The sequence below is a fragment of the Cervus canadensis genome, chromosome 7 (assembly GCF_019320065.1).
Source record: "Cervus canadensis isolate Bull #8, Minnesota chromosome 7, ASM1932006v1, whole genome shotgun sequence".
Taxonomy (NCBI): Eukaryota; Metazoa; Chordata; class Mammalia; order Artiodactyla; family Cervidae; genus Cervus; species Cervus canadensis.
Genome location: NC_057392.1, coordinates 803,548 through 821,793, shown reverse-complemented (window position 1 = coordinate 821,793; position 18,246 = coordinate 803,548).

Genomic DNA, 18,246 nt, shown 5'->3' with positions numbered 1-18,246 from the left:
CACACACACACACACACACACCCTATGATACAATTCTACAAAAGAGTGAAAGACATTTTCTTTCTGAGAGAAATAAATAAGGCCGTGGTATAGGCTTATCAGACACAAAATTTTTGTTCATGTATGTTGTGTTTTGGCTTCTTAATTTCTTTTATAGGCCTATGTATAAGAAGTGTTATCCTGAACTAAGAATAAAGAACGTAAGTTTGTTTAATGTGAGAACCTAGCTTGTATTTTTCAGCACCAGCACTCAATTTAGGATTAACTTTGAGATGAGCACTGAGATGTTTTCAGAGGAAAATAAATGATTCTGTCCTTGGTCTTGAGGCTTATTAAACATGGAAGAGCTTGCTGGTACATGGAAGAAATTGAAAACAACAGCAAACATACACTAAATAGAGAATGATAGGATAGTTGTCTTTTATAATCCTGATTTTTTTCAAGAGAATGGAATAAATCTCTTCTTGAGTACATGATCAGACTGCAGCTCATAAATTCTACTCGTTTCTCTCCAAAGCCAAATTCTCAAGTTTAACAGAAAATTCAAAGAAAAGATTACTTACCCCATCACATACTTGTATGGAAAGGAAGCAAAAAAAAAAAAATTATTTAACTTTGAATTGAAGTTCTTCCAGGAGATTCTTGATGTCTTAATATTCTCCTTTAGTCTTAAGGCCAACCAACAGTAAAGACAGTTCAAGATTTTCTTTTGTGAAGGGATATTTTTTAGAGATTTTGCTTTCTTTTAAAGCCAAGAGTCTTCTCACTTGAACTGAGAAGACATGGACAATTTCAAGAAGACAGTTCTCCAGACTTGCAACTGGTTCATGGGAGGAAAATTTCTGACAAGTTGGCTATTCTCTGCATCCACTCTTCATCTTCAAAGCATTAAGCAATAGTTGCATTTCTATTTTCCTGAAAACACCCTTAAAATTCACTTTTTGGCTCAAATTCCCTGTTGAGGAATCATTCTCTGCTAAGCAGCCAGATTTATGAATGAAATAGCAGGCTTATATGGTCCTTGTCCAAGTTTTCCCTCAGATTTTAAACATTTTTGAGTGAATGTAGTGGTCTTTTTAAACTAATGGGCTTCCCTGGTGGCTCAGTCAGTAAAGAGTTTGCCTGCAATTCAGGAGAACTGTATTTGATCACTGGGTAGGGGAGATGCCCTGGAGAAGGAAATGGCAACCTACTCCAGTGTTCTTGCCTGGGAAATTCCATGGATAGAGAAACTTAGAGGGTTACAGTCCAAAGGGTTGCAAGAATTGAACACGACTTAACAACTAAACCACCACCAATCATTTTTGTATGACTACCTAGAATGTTTTTCCTTTCATTTTCAATAATATTTGACACCAGCAAACATCTGCAAAGAAAGCAGTTCATTGTGACAATATCAGAAATGTTTCTTGTTATGAGAGAAGCAAAGTTTTCACAGTGCCATCCATTGATGAGACACCACTAGTACAACTGCCAACACAGTTCCTTCAAAACAAGCCTTTTTGTTTCCAGATAGGAAGACAAAACACTAAATCTTTGCTTTTCCAGGCATCTCTTTGCAGAAGAAAAACATTTATTGAATTTCATTATCACTTACAAATCTTACAAATACAATGGCATAGCATTTACTAAGGAAAACTGATGACTCATCAACCCGGCCAGAAAAGCTCTCTTTGACATGTCATCAATATATCAACTTCTGGAGCTGTGTGAGAGTGGAATTGCATCAGTTCTTGTGCAAAAATTGTTTGAGTATTTTACTCACTCCAATGCAATTTGCTGGATTATTAGGTCCTTGCCATTTGTGTGGCTTTTCTTTTCTGGGCGGTATAAATAATTAGCTTCTTAAGTCTTTTCATTGACCGTGATTTTTTAAACAGAAGTTCAAATCTATTTTGAAGTTCCAATAGCTATTTAACATAATCAGCATCATTGCTTTTCAAGCAACTGTGATTTGCAGTAAGTGACCTTCCAATTTTGCTGGAGCCGTTGCAGTATTCGTAAGTTGTCTTCCACTCATGATGCACAGTGAGGCTAATTTGGACTGTTAGTTCCATTGGTAAGCACCCTTCCATGTGAAGAGAGACTTCATTGTATTCCTTGTTATACTACTAAGTGAAATGACTCAAAACATTGTAATTTTTCATCAGTAACTTTATCTGAATTGTCAAAAGTCCTCGACACAGAAGCTTCCTCTTTCACTTGACACTTTTCTTTCAAAAATGGTCACAAATGGATTATCAGACGGGTTTGTAAAACAGTAATACTAATAAACACAGGGCATACTAAATAGCTAAAAGAGAAAGTTGAAAATACACAGTCATAGAATAATTATTTCTAACCTACATAATCCACACTTTCCAATGTTCACAATAGCAAACATGCAGGGGAATGCTGAGTCATGATTAGTAAAAATGTCTACTTTAGGATGGATACTTCACTCTGATTTTCTGTTATCCTAGTAAAGTCTGTTACTCAAGTTCCCAGGCTATTCAGGAAAGTAAAGTGGCCTGAGGTCATCAGCGTCTGTACTTACCCTGCCCCAGTCAAGGACTTTGCACTTTTAGCAATTGTCAATGGTATCTCCTATCAGATCAAAAATGAGGTCTCAACCAAAGGAACTCCATCTTACTGCCAACTTACTGCCATCTTATAGCCAACTCACCTCCATACAGGACTGAAGAACATCTAATGAAAGTGCTCTGCTTACACCCAGCTACCTGCCTGCTATTACAAAACCACCACCAAATAGAAGAAATTAATAACTTGATGACCATGAGTACATAAACCCAAGCCTACTTGTGCCTAAGGATTGAGAACACTAACCCCTATGACATCACCCTGTTACCTCACCATCAACCAATTAGAGAACGATGCATGAACTGATCAAATAGCCTGGACCCCTACTCCCTCATGTTGCCTTAAAAATGCCTTGCTGAGACTCTGCTGGGAATTCAGATTTTTTTCAGCACTAGGTGTCCCCGACTACTTGGTTAGTGTCCTGCAATAAATGCCGTGCTTTCCTCCACCACAACCTGGTGTCAGTAGAATTGGCTTTGCTGCACAGGGCAAGTGGACTCAAGTTTGGCTGAGTAACACTTTGTCTGCCTCTGAGACACTCATAGATCTTCCGGCTGCACCTTCTTATGACCATATCCTCTCCCCCATTACAATATTCCCCTTCCCTCTAATGCAATAGGTTTTTTTCAAAAAGAAAAACAACAACAACTCTTTATATCCAGGTCCAGATTTTTTCTTTATTTGACAAATTCTGCTAATTTAGCATACAAAAGACATGATTGAAATCTACAAAGGTTTGTGTAAAATACTCATATTCAACTTTTGTGTAATAACAAAACAGTGAAACAGTCTCAAATTCTACAGAAAGATTAGTCTAAAAAAAATCATGATAGATCTATGCAATTGGGGAAAAAAAAGAAAAAAGACCTACACATATTATAAGGAAAATATCTCACCTATTATTAAATAAAAAGCATAACATGCATAAGAATGAAGTAGTTTATTTAAATGTTCATATACATATATACTGAAGCTTTATATTATAGAGAAGGGTGAAAAAATCTTTTTCTTTTACCCATCTTAGGTTCTCAAGCCCCAACTGGAGATTTCTGTCAGTAAAGGCACTTAAGTCCGCATAGTAAATTACACTGTAAATTACACTGACAGAATGACCTCAGATGGCCTCAGGCTGCAGAGGTTTGAAGCAGGATCTCGGTTCCAGGACAGAGATTTAAGCCAAGCCATAGCAGTGAGAGCACTGGATCCCAACCACTAGACCACGAGAGCCAGTGGCTAGTGACAAGGCCCTGGCTTGTCTGCTTTGTAGAATTAAATTTTAACAAAGAGACAGAAAGTAGTGAAACAAGTGTTTATTAGGAGGGAAAAAAAGTACATGTGAATAGGCACACGTGGGCATGCACAGAGAATTGTGCCTTCGTGGTAGTTTGCGTCACTTATATGGGGCATTTCTTCTGGGTTTTCTCTGGCCAGTCATCTTGCTTTGCCTGAATCCAGAGTCCTTGCCTGTGTACTCATTCATCTCTTAGCTAAGACAGATTCCAACATAGAGGACTGTGGGAAGGTTGACATCACAAATTATGTCATGGCACCTCTCCCTTTTTGGCCCCCAAGGAACCTTTCCTCATATGTATAGCCAGGAAGGTCTCCCTGATCTCAGGAATGAGAAATATTTGGCCTCTTTATCTTCTATCTGGGCAGGACTCCGCTCCTCTCTACCCATCATTATCTTTACCTTGGGGTACCTGTCCATAGGGCACAAACTTCTGCCTGGGGCCTATCTATCTCCTATCTCAAAAAGACTGACAAACAAGAGAAAAATAAACAGAAAATTTGTTAATATACATAGCTCAGGTACATATGGGAACACCCAGTGATGAATAACCAAAATAGGTGGTTAGAATTTAGACATATACACTATTTTATGTTGAACTAAGGAAAAGGAGATGGGGCTTCTGGGTAGAAGGGGGAAGTTTTATGAAGGTGACCAGGTAAAGTGTAGTAAACAAGGGTTTTTAGTAAGCTTTTTCTATGCGGACTTAAGTGCCTTCTCCATTGATAAGAGGTGTTCAGAGTCCTCCCCTTCTTGGTACAAGAGGCAGACACCTTTACAAATGGAAATTTGTGAAAAGAAAAATTTGTGCCTGGTTTTAAAAGTTTCCTTGCATTTGCTGTTTCTCTACTGCCTTTAGTGCAAAATAATCCATATCCAAAAAATCATATTTTGGGTTGCATATTCTGGTGTAAATACTTGTATCTATGATGAGCAGTTTTAAGATAATAGCCAAAGAAAGATGTTACATTAATTACTGCTCTGGGAATAGGATTGGTTCTGGGTAAAAGAAATTTATTATAATTCTATAATTTTGTAGTGAAAGAATATGGTATGTATGTATTATTCTACTTCTTTTCAGTAAAATATCAGTTAAAATGAATGCACTATAATAGACCAATTTTTTAATAATAAAAATAACAGTTCTGACTGATTAAAACCTTTATTATTTTCATTATTCCACAGTGAGAACTGGAAGCTAAAGACCTTAATCTTTCTCCCTGCTCCCTCAAAGCCTCTTGCTATTAAGAACAACTACAGAGACTGGATAAAACTGCAATCCTAGCAACTGGAATCCAGTCTCACATTTCTTTTTGCTCCATCTCAGAGTTTTCTGTTTACCTAGTAGGTACTCAAGAATAATTTGGTAATGCAATGAAAAGAACAGTAAGTGAAGTATGTATATATATATATATATATAATATATATATATATATACATATATGTATATATATAACATAGAATGTTTCCCTTTATGTTTGAAATCATTTTATTTAAAGAAATTAATTTTTTTTTTTTTTTTTTTTTTGCCCAGCAAACAGAGCTTTCTTGAAAACCAATTGCTTTAATGATGGTAATAAAATATTTTTCTAATAGTCCAGATTACCTTAGCTTTTGCAGTTCTATGGACTAAATATAGTTTGATTCTTTTTTTTTTTTGGCATTTAGCTAAGCTCCCCGGAGGGACATTGTTTCTTTCCAGAGATTTATGTGGTCTGAATGGTAGGGATGATAAGCACTTGCTGTTCAATAGTGTAGTTAATACTCAGCCCCAGGAAAAGGGAGCAGTGAAGCATTCCCTACTCTGAGGTACAGTGGTTCTGTAGCAATCCACAGCACTGTTTCTTTTTCTGAGGAAATTTGCATCAAAATGCTTAGTCCACAGGGAGCTCAACATTCACTCACTGCTCACTGCCCAAGGAAAACAGCTATTATGGTCATTTCCCGGTCTTTCAAGGCAAAACAAAAGCAAAGAAAAAGAAACACCATTGTAACAAGAATGGATAGAGGATCAGAGCTGTCTTAATAGGAACATAATTCTTCTTAAAGGTGTACCGTACTTGAAGCATATTAATATCTATTGATGATTATGAATTATTATTTTTCTCATGGGTACCATATTTATGATAATGTTAAATAGGGGTGAGGGAGACAAATCTATCTTTTTGGTTTCTTATTTCAAGTATCTTATTTTTGGTCTTATTTGTTTTCATTTATTCAATAAAGAGAATTTGGGGGCTTTCAGGATTTGTTACAGGAAATTAACAAATAAATAAAAAAGGAGGGAAGATGAGATTAAATTGATTTGGACATTCTTGCAACCACACGTAGGTTAATGCTGAAAATTATACTGTTTTGTTTATGTTTGAAGATCTCAGGGGTAACAGTTTCTCCACTGCTTTGCAATTTCCTCTTTCAAACACATCAACAAGAATTAAAACAAGAAGACCAAATACCATATTTGACTGGGCTAGAAACATCTCCAATCCTATTTCATACCCCCATATGAAAGGTTATTTGTAACACTGAAAATAGGATCAAGTACAATAAAGTTGCCTCTAGGTTACACTTTAGTTATTAAATAACAGGGCTTATTCCAAGCAGGTTGCATGTCCAGAAGACGCAAAACAGTATGTTGCCTTATGCTGCTGAGTACAAGGTGGGCAAAAATGAAATTTACAGACATGTCAACTGTAAAAGAATATGATTTTCTTTTTGCAAGACAAAAGAGAAAATGTAGAATTCTGCCAAATTAGAAAGGAATTCTGCAAGTGATATAGGATAGCAGAAGAGTCTCCCTGGTTTGTAAATATGGAACTTCCTGTTAGTTGAGCCTCACTTCAATCAGCCCTCCAAGAGGGATGAAAAAGCAGAGGCTGCATGAGGACAGTGTGGTCACAGACCAGACCTAAGTTCTTTGCTGATTCGACTCTACTGCACTCCCTTCTATGATTTTTTTTCAATCCCATGCTGGATCATTCAAGTTATAACTAATAACCTACAGGGAGCAAACACGAGAGCTAAATCAAGATGGAGGAAGGAAAGAGGTAAGGATATGTACAATAAGAAGAAGTGTCACAAAAATCTAAGCCACAAAGAAATTTTAAAACATGACATTATTCCATTAGTCTTATAGAATTTAGAGGAAATTCATTCTATCTAAAAAAGCACACAGCTCAAAAAAAGAGTAGTAGGCTCATTTAAGGAATAGTAAAATAACAGATTGAGTGATATAATTTAGTTGTGCCAGGGAAAATAAACAAAAAATTCTACTATGGAGTTTTGGTTAGAGCAGACAAAACATGGCAGACAAAACCAAAACAAAATCAGGCAGTAATATCAATGTCCAGATATTCTGAAAACCCTTTTACTATAAAACATTTGTAACATTACATATTTAAATTGAAGCATCACAGGTTTTTAAATAATAGCTAGAATATTTCAAATGCGTAACTTAGCTTGACAAACAGAAAACTAACTTTTCATATCTGAAAAAAAATAAACAAGCACATGACTCCAGGTAGTAAGTGTTTCATAGGTTTTCCAGGAGTTCTAAATCCAAAATTTTCTTTCTACCTGCTTTTTCCCCATAGCCCTTAAGAAATAGCTCAATGTCTGTGGTACTAAAAATTTAAACCTAGAAATTCCCTTTAGCTACTCTTGACTAAACTTCACAAAAATTTTTCTATATTTTCATCTCTCCATCTTCAAAATCCAAGTTCAATCTGATAACTTATTTTACTGGGTCATTGAAATTGTTTTGTTACCAAGTCTCCTTGTATTTAGTGTTACTCCAATGCATTTATTACACTGAATGCTTTAAAAAAATTGTTTTTGACCATGTGGCCCTGCTATTTCTGTTTCTTATTGTCTCAAAATCTTAAATTATTTTTAAATCAAATTTATTGGAGTACAGTTGCTTTACGTTGTTGTTAGTTTGTACTGTGCAGCAAAGAAATCAGCCATACATACACATACATGCCCTCCCTCTTGGATTTCCTTCCCATTCAGATCACTACAGTGCATTAAGTGGAGTTCTCTGCGCTATAGAGTATGCTCTCGTGGTTATCCCATTGTATAGAATAGTTATCTACTTTATACATAGTCTCATTAGTGTGTATGTGTCAATCTCAGTCTCCCAATTCCTTCCACTCCCCTCTTTCTTCCTTGGTATCCATATATTTGTTCTCTATGTGTGTGTGCTTCTATTTCTGCTTTGCAAATAAGACCATCTATATCATTTTTCTAGATTCCATATATATGTGTTAATAGACAACATTTGTTTTTCTCTTTCTAATTTACTCTATAGGACAGTCTCTAGACATGTATCCATGTCTCTACAAATGACCCAATTTCGTTCCTTTTTATGGCTGAGTAATAATCCATTTATATATGTATCCATCCCTCTGTTGGTGGACTCAAAATCTTAAATTCTTAATACAGTTTATGCAGCCCCTATTTACCTTAATATCCACAGCTCACAACATCATTCCACATTTATTGCCTTTTAGTTCTTCCAATGGCAGTGGCACCCATTCCAGTCCTCTTGCCTGGAAAATCCCATGGGTGGAGGAACCTGGTGGGCTGCAGTCCATGGAGTCGCTAAAAGTCGGACATGACAGAGGGACTTCACTTTCACTTTTCACTTTCATGCATTGGAGAAGGAAATGGCCACCCACTCCATTGTTCTTGCCTGGAGAGTCACAGGGAAGGGGGAGCCTGGTGGGCTGCCGTCTATGGGGTCGCACAGGGTCGAACACGACTAAAGCGACTTAGCAGCAGCTGCAGCAGTTCTTCTAAAAGTGTGATGCTTCCCAACTCAAATCCTTGGCACATGCAGTTCTAGTTGACTGGATTCTCCTCTCCTCCCTCTATAAGTGATTAATTCCTGATCTTTACTAAAAGGTTAGCTCACTTGTCATTTCTCTCCAGGGACCCTTCTCTGATAATTCCTGACTAGAACATGGCTTTTTTTTTTTTTTCCCATTCTTTTGAACTGATCCTTTTTTTCCTAAGAAGCTTCTTGCTGGCTCAGTAGTAAAGAATTCACGTGCAATGAAGGAGACATAGGAGATCGGGGTTTGATCCCTGGGTCGGGAAGATCCCCGGGAGAAGGAAATGGCAACCCACTACAGTATTCTCACTTGGGAAATCCCATGGACAGAGAAGCCTGGCAGGCTACAGTCCATGGGGTCACAAAGAGTCAGACACAATTTAGCAGCAGACTTTCTTTCAACATTTATTACTAAGACTTCCTTTTATACCAACTTGAGTTAGTTGTTCACCATAATATCCCGTTTCTCTACATGATGTCTTATAATGGGTAGACCCAGAAGGAATATTTTTGAATAATACCATTTAATAGCTGCTGTATCCCATCTCTTCTTCATCTTCTGTGTTCAACATTGTTTGACATTCTATGTCTTCCTAACCATCTTCTGAAACTGCTCTTACTTAAGTCACTTGTCATCTGCTTGTGTCTTAATACATGAAACTCGATAGCTCTGGTGTAACTGAACCACTCTGACATATGTTTTGGTGGTTACTCTTCTCTAGAAAACTTGACATGAAAGCATCATACACAAGGTAAAATAGCCAAATGGGAAACAAGATATCACTAGCAGTTGGGCAAAAAAATAACTCTGCAATCCAGATCTCACTGATAGCTGAAAATGTAACTTAGACCTAGAGACCTAAACAGGTCCTCCTAAACCTAGAATGTTTCAGTCTGCAAAACAAGCCAGAGGATAAACTTGATCTGTCTAGTGTCCACGTAGTTACAGAAATGAAATAAGAAGACCAAAAGTTATACATCTTTTAACATTCTCCCAAATGATCCATGCCTTTGTCTAACCCCTTTTCTTTAGGGGTGGGCTAGACCTACTGAGTAGTTTCCAGCCAACAGAATTCATGTAGGATATAGCCAGAACGCCACCATGATATTTCTAAGATTAAATTACAAAAATCTGTGACTTTCTTCTTGCTGGAGCTCTCTTACAGTCTCTTTTGCTCACTTTGATAAAACCAGCTGCCATGTTGTGAACTGCACTATGGAGAGATACGCATGGCCAGGGAATGAGAGCGGGCATCATCCAACAGTGAAGCACTGAGGCTCTCAGCTCAACAGTCCACAAGGAGCTAAACCCTGCCAACAACTGAGCGAGCCTGGAAGGAGATCCTGCCTTCAGAAAATCTTGGGTAGACTGCTGTTACAGCTGATACCTCAATCAGAGACTTGTGAGAGACTCCAAGCTAAGCAAAGACCAGGTTTCTGATCCACAGAAACTGCAGGATGATAAGTTTGTGTTAAGGGACTAAAAGTGGGGGCCATTTGGTACACAGCAATAGGTGCTATTGCACCTCTGGCTATCTCTCAGAGGCAGACTTCACTATTTAAAATAAGCAAGCTAGGAATGGGAACAGTGGGCCTCATGCATGAATACAGACCTTGAGTGTACAGCAGCTAATCTTCCTTACAATCAATCCTCTTGTATACTCAGCCCACTGAATATTCAACTATAAACCATCAGGCAACGGATGAGAGGGAAATTTGGGGGAGAAAGCACGTATGCATACTAAGTCGCTTCAGTCATGTCCAACTCTTCGCGACCCTGTGGACTATATAGCCTGCCAGGTTTTTCTATCCATGGGATTCTCCAGGCAAGAATACTGGAGTGGGTTGTCATGCCTTCCTCTAAGGGATCTTCCTGAAGCAAGGATCAAACTTGCAACTTTTATGTCCCTGTATCTTATGTCTCTTGCATTGGAAGGTGGGCTCTTTACCACTAGCATTACCTGGGAAGCCCTTTAGGGGTGAGAATGGATACACGTGTATAAATATATACATAATTATGTATATATATATATATATGTGTGTATATATATATATATATGTGTATATATATATGGCTGAGTCTTTTCTCTATTCATCTGAAGCTATCACAAAATTGTTAGCCAGCTACATCCCAATACAAATAAAAAGTTAAAAAAAAATAACATAAAAGGCACCAAAAGAAAGTTCATAAAAAAATCAGGCAAGTAACTTCCATATTGTTCAACATAATTTACAGAGACTTTACAATAGACCTACTAGTGAGATAAAGAATGCTCCAAACATAAATTAAATTATCTCTAATTATTGAGCTCCCAGAGAGACATTAAAATCCCCAAATCAAGTCACATCCCTTTATAGAATCCAATGACAAAATAAAATATTATACAATATTTTCCATTTCAAACACTTACATTGTTCTTAGTTTAAACCAAAATGACCAATATTTTGATAACTGAGTACAGGTATGATTTTTTTAGTCAGCAGTGAAACCCAAGGCACTTTTTACTAAATTATGTCTTAAGAATTCTTTCAGCATCTGTAAATTAAATCTGTCTCTATGTATCTGCATTAGCTTTCTAGGGCTACCCTAACAAAATACCACAGGCTGTGAATCTTAAATAACAGAATAGTATTGTCTTACAGTTCTGGAGGCAAGAAGTCCAAGATCAAGGTTTGGCAAGTTTGGTTTTCTCACGGCCTCTCTCCAGATGGCTGCCTTCTCCCTGTGTCTTCACACGGTCTTCTGTATATGTGTGCCTGTGTCCTGATCTTCTCTTCTTATGACACTAGTCATATGGGAATAAGGCCCACCCATATGGCCTTATTTTGCTTTAATCACTGCTTTAAATGTCCTATCTCCAAATACACTCATATTCTGAGGTACTGAGGGTTGGGAATATATCATATGACTTTTGACAGCATCTAATTCAGTCTATGGTTCCTAGGTAACTCAGTGGTAAAGAACCTGCCTGCCAATATAGGAGATGTGAATTTGATCCCTGGTTTGGGAGAAGGAAATGTCAGACCATGCCAGTATTCTTGCCAGGATAATCCCATGGACAGAGGAACCTGGCAGGCTACATTCCATGGGGTCATAAAAACAGTTGGACGTGACTTAGTGACTAAACAACAACCACAATTCAGGCTATAATAGTACTGCACCTTTCCAAACTTCCACTTGAACAATAGTACACAAAAACATGGGCTTCCCAGGTGAAACAGTGGTAAAGAATCTTCCTGCCGATGCAGAAGACACAAGTGATGCACTGTTTTGTTTACTAAACTTAACTTTTTAAATATGGATTTACATTGTAATTTATCACAGGATATTGAATATAGTCCTCTGTGCTATATGTACTTTGCTGTACAGCTGAAATTAACACAACACTGTCAAGTAACTACACTTCAATAAAATAAATTTTAAAAATAAAAAATAATAAAACAAGAGAAAATATTTTGAAAATACATGCTTGCATTTTGTTTGTCGAATTTTTACATTTCAACTATTTTTTATTGTAATTTAATGAAGGATCAATTTATGACAAATTTGAAAATGAAAGGACTTGGCTTTTAACAAAGATAGCACTGCTCTATACTATAATGCAGACATTCTTTGGAAGCATCGGGCATGAATGCACTTTCAATTTACTAGGACAATTCAGGGAATATGTTATCTTCAGCAAACCTCTAAGAACAGAAGTTAAAAAATAATTATTCTTTCTAATAATTTGCTACTCTCTGCTATGTGAATCTAATTCTATGTTTTCTGAGGCAATAAATCTGTCTTCTCTGCTTAGTTTTTTTTTTTTTTTTTTTTTCTGCTTAGTTTTTATCTATCTCTTGGCTTTAGCGTCCTCGGTTCACTTGTGGACCATTATACTCACGGTCATCTTTCCTGAATGCTTTTTCATCTGCATTCCTGACACCTGACTGACTCCTTATTGCCCAGTTCAAGTCCAAGAGAGGTCGGTCTTGATAAAGTACATGTTTCTCAGGTGTGGAAATTTTACTCTGAACCACATTATAATGTGAAAATTAGTTGATGTAATAACTATTCTTGAGGCCAATTTTAGTAATTATGGTTGAGTGATGTCACAGAATACAGAGCAAGACTGCTACTACTGTGAAAGGAATAAACAGAATGGGGCAATGGCAACAATTTTGATTGAGTCACCCAATAATATTAACTGTGAAAAAACAATTTTGAATAAAAAAGAAACTCATGTACACAGATATTGTAGTCTTCCATACTGCACTGAATGAAACTATTTCTGAATAATAATTTAAAAAATAACAAAAGAACTCACATTTGTAAAAATGCAGATCTGAGACAATTTCCAGGTAAAATGCAATTTAAAATGCTGAGTATGATTTTTCTTTTTTTAAAATTATTTGAAGCTGATGAGAAAGCAGGGCTTTGCAGAGCCAACCAGGACTGAAACTAGAAGCTGAGCTAATTTCCTGTGGCCCAGGGCTTTGATTTTCATCCATCATAAGAGCAGGCAAGTAGCAGGTGAGGAGGAATGTCTTGCTGGACAGTGTGAAATTTGGTTAGTGATTCTCATATGAAGTCGTTCCCAAGGTGATGGTTGCATTCAAGTAAGCTAGAAAATAAAGTGCTTTCAAAGCACAAGTATAAGAGAGACAGACAGACGGAGACAGGGACATAGAGAGAGTAAAACTTACTATAAATTTCTTAAACAAGTGAGAAATACGCAAACTGTAAAAAAAAAATTAGCTACATTAAAATTAAAACTTTCACTGAACAAAATAATATAAAGAAGTGAAAAGATAAGTCATAAAAGAGAGCTCTTCACAACACCTAGAATAAAAGACAAAGGATGACTATTTAAAATATCTTTAAATTTTTCAAATTCAATAAGAATATAGTAATAATACCCAATAATGTTTTTTTTAAGTTGAGATATTTCACAGGAGTAGTAAGCAGGAGAGGAGGAGGGCATGGCAACCCACTCCAGTATTCTTGCCTGGAGAATCCCCACGGACAGAGGAGTCTGGCAGGCTTCAGTCCATACGGTTGCAAAGAGAGAGACATGACTGAGTGACTAAGCGCACACAGCACAGTATGCAGGGGAAAATAGATTAAAATCATAAGATACAAATTCTGTGCCCCTTAGATACGAAGAATTCAACTCTCATGGAAAAGTTCTTGGTATGGAAGTGGGAAAACTAAAACACCTACAATTTTTTAATGGATGGAATTATTCATATAATCCAGAATTCATGGAAATCAATATTGCATTATTAGTGAATCTTAAGATGTGAATACCATATGGTCCAGCAGTTCCATTCCTGTTGGTTTGCCTGGGAGAAAATTGCAAGAGTGTTTTCAGCAGTACCATTTGGACGGACTAATACTTGAAATAACCCGATCTTCCATTGACAGAAAAATAGATAAGTAAAATGTGGTAGAGTTCATAGGTGGCACTAGTGATAAAGAGCCCTCCTGCCAATACAAGAGACATAAGACACGCATGTTTGATCCCTGGATGGGGAAGATCCCCTAGAGGAGGGCAAGACAACCTAGTCCAGTATTACTGTCTGGAGAATCCCTTGGACAGAGTAGCCTGGAGGGCTTGCAAAGAGACAGGCACAACTGAAGTGACTTAGCATGCATACGCACATGTACAGCAATGCAACTTAGATTAGGACCTCATCCATTCAGTTCAATTCAGTTCAGTCACTCAGTCATGTCCGACTCTTTGCAACCCCATGAATCGCAGCAGTCCAGGCCTCCCTGTCCATCACCAACTCCTGGAGTTTACCCAAACTCATGTCCATCAAGTCGGTGATGTTATCCAGCCATCTCATCCTCTGTCATCCCCTTCTCCTCCTGCCCCTAACCCCTCCCAGCATCAGGGACTTTTCCAGTGAGTCAGCTCTTTGCATGAGGTGGCCAAAGTATTGGAGTTTCAGCTTCAGCATCAGTCCTTCCAATGAACACTCAGGACTGATCTCCTTTGGATGGACTGGTTGGATCTCCTTGCAATCCAAGGGACTCTCAAGAGTCTTCTCCAACACCACAGTTCAAAAGCATCAATTCTTCTGCACTCAGCTTTCTTTAGAGTCCAACTCTCACATCCATACATGACCACTGGAAAAGCCATAGCCTTGACTAGATGGACCTTTGTTGGCAAAGTAATGTCTCTGCTTTTTAATATGCTGTCTAGGTTGGTCATAACTTTCCTTCCAAAGAGTAAACATCTTTTAACTTCATGGCTGCAAGCACCATCTGCAGTGATTTTGGAGTCCAAAAAAATAAAGTCAGCCACTGTTTCCACTGTTTCCCCATCTATTTCCCATGAAATGATGGGACCAGATATCATGATCTTAGTTTTCTGAATGTTGAGCTTTAAGCCAACTTTTTCACTCTCCTCCTTCCACGTCAAAGGAGCGGCGGCTGCGTGGGTGCAGGAGGGCCAAGAGGAGCTACTCCGCATTCAAGGTCAGGAGGGGCGACCTCGTCCAAGGTAAGAAGCAGCGGCTGTGCTTTGCTAGAGCAGCCGTGAAGAGATACCTCATCCATTAGTGACAATCAAAAATGCAATAATGAGCAAAAAGAAAAGCATTAGATGGTAATGCTTAGGGTACTAATCTACCTCTGTAAGGTCTGTAAAGTAGGCAAGTAAGTACTGTAGTGTAAGTAAGTAGTGTAGGGACACACTGATACATGTTAAAAAGCAAGAGAACAATAAGCACAAAATTCAGGAACTGTTGGAAGAAGGAATACAGACAGAATGGAGAAAGGCAGGCAGAATATTCATAGGTACATCATGTTCTATCCTTTTTAGCTAGGTGGTTATTATAAGGATGTTCTTTTATTATTATTTTTAAGCCATGAGCATGAGTTATGTATATTTTTGCAACTTTGATATAGTTTATAACTACTTAAAACCATAAAAGATGTGCATCTTTAGTTTTAAGTAACTAAAAAATATATATGATAATTTATTTGTAATGTAAACACAAACTATAGGTTCTGCCTTGGAACAAAGCTCTTGCCTTATATGTGCAAAACAGTATCAAAGAAATAACTTGATCAACTATGTTGTATAATTATACAGTCTCTACATTGGATTATAGTGAAAATGTGTAAAGAATTTTAGAATTAAACAAATTAAACCATTCACCTTTGCATGCAACTATACAAAGCTATTTTTCAGAATTTACTAATTTTCTATTTTGATAATATCTGTGTTTTTAACAACTCCACTCTTTGACACTTTCAGACTGCTTTTGTTAATCATCTTTCCATGGATTTGAGTATTCTATCAGATAAGAAAATAGGCAGAGAGTATTAAATCAAAGAGAGTGAAAAGTAGATAAAGGAATACAAGCTCATTTGAATAAAAAAATAATTTAAAACATATTCTAGAGGATGGAATTTATTGCACAATAATACTGGATTTTTCCATTAGAAATAGTTGTAAATAACAATAACTTTCAAAAATTTATTCCAACTGGAATTTTGCTTTTGTATTTTTTGATGTTTAATTTATGGCACTGTGAAAAGAATGATTTAGCTGAATAAGTTTGGCTTTTCCTTATTTCATGAATAGACATATCACTGTGAAATTCATATAAAGGGCAGACTATTCATGTAATGAGTATTTTGCACCCATGTAATGAGTATGTGTAGATACAAAATAATTTTATTTGACATACTAATCAAAAACTATACTGGTATAAGTTGTGAAGGAAAATGTCAAAGTGGGGTTATGATATTAAAGAATTATAAGAATAAGAATATTGTGAACAAAAATAAGAAAAGCTTTTCTTCTCTTAAGATACATATGAACGTGTAGATCGAAAATATGATTATAAGATTGACAACTTTTAATCTTCAATATTTGAAAATAATGCTGAAGACAGATTTTTCTTCATCTCATGAGAGAAATTACACAAATTAAGAAAATCACAGATATATCATTTTGGAACATGTCACTGAAATTAAATAATTCAATGCTCTCATTTTTTAATTTTTTAATTATATACATATTACTGAATATAGTCAATTTACAATGCTGTGTCAGTTTCATGTGTACAGAAAATGGAAAAGAATATATGTATAAATATATATGAAAGTGAAAGTGTTAGTTGCTCAGTTGTGTCTGACTCTTTGTGACCCCATGGACTGTAGCCCACTGGGCTCCTCTGCCCATGGATTTTTCCAGGCAAGAATGCTGGAGTGGGTAGCCATTCTCTTCTCCAGATGATATTCCTGACCTAGGGATCAAACCTGGGTCTTCTGCATTGCAGGCAAATTCTTTACCATCTGAGCCACCAGGGAAGCCCTTAATACACACTACTAAAATAAAATAGGGAAACTACTAGGACCTAATGCATAGCAAAGGGAACTATACTCAATTTGTTGTAACAACCTATAATGAAAAAGTATCTGAAAAAGGTATATATATATATATATATATATTTATTTATTTCATATATATATGAATATATGTATTCATATACATATGAACTCATATGTTGTATGATTCATGCATATTCATATATACACATTTTTAGACTCATGTATAAATATACACTATATAGATTCATATATATGTATATAAATATATGAATTCATATATAATATATATATTTATATACATATGAATTCATACATTGTATTCATGCATGTATGTATGTTTTTTCAGATTCATGTATAAATATACACTATATATTCATATATATGTATATACAAACATATGAATTCATATATTTATGAACGTATGAATTCATACATTGCATTCATGCATATATGTATGTTTTTTCAGATTCATGTATAAATATACACTATATATATTCATATATATGTATATACATATAAATGAATTCATATATTTATATACGTATGAATTCATACATTGTATTCACGCATATATGTATGCTTTTTCAGATTAATGTATATATATATATACATACTTTTTCAGATTCTTTTCCATTATACGTTACTGGAAGATATTGAGTATAGTTCCCTGTGCTATACAGTGAATGAGTGAGTGACAGTCGCTCAGTCACGTCCAACTTTTTGCGACCCCGTGGCCATGGAATTCTCCTGTCACCGATTCAATGGACATGAATTTTAGCAAATTCCATTGAGATAGTGAAGGACAGAGAAACCTGGCTTGTTGCAGTCCCTAAGATTGCAGAGTCAGACATGAGTTAGCGACCGAACAACAAGTGCGTACATATTAATCCCAGAATCCTAATTTGTCTCCTGCACACCCTCTCCAGGATCCTGTTTGGTAACTGTAAGTTTGTTTTCTATATCTGTGAGTCTATTTCAGCTTTGTAACTAAACTCATTTGTATCATTTTTTTAAGATTCCACATATAAGCAATATTATATGATATTTGGCTTCATTTAGTATTATAATTTCTAGGTCTAATGTTGTTACAACTGGCATTATTTTATTCTTTTTCATAGTTAACATCCCACTGCCTATATGGGCCACGTTTTCTTTTTTTAATCATCTGTAGATGGACATTTAGGCTGCTTTCATGTTTGGGGAGGAGAA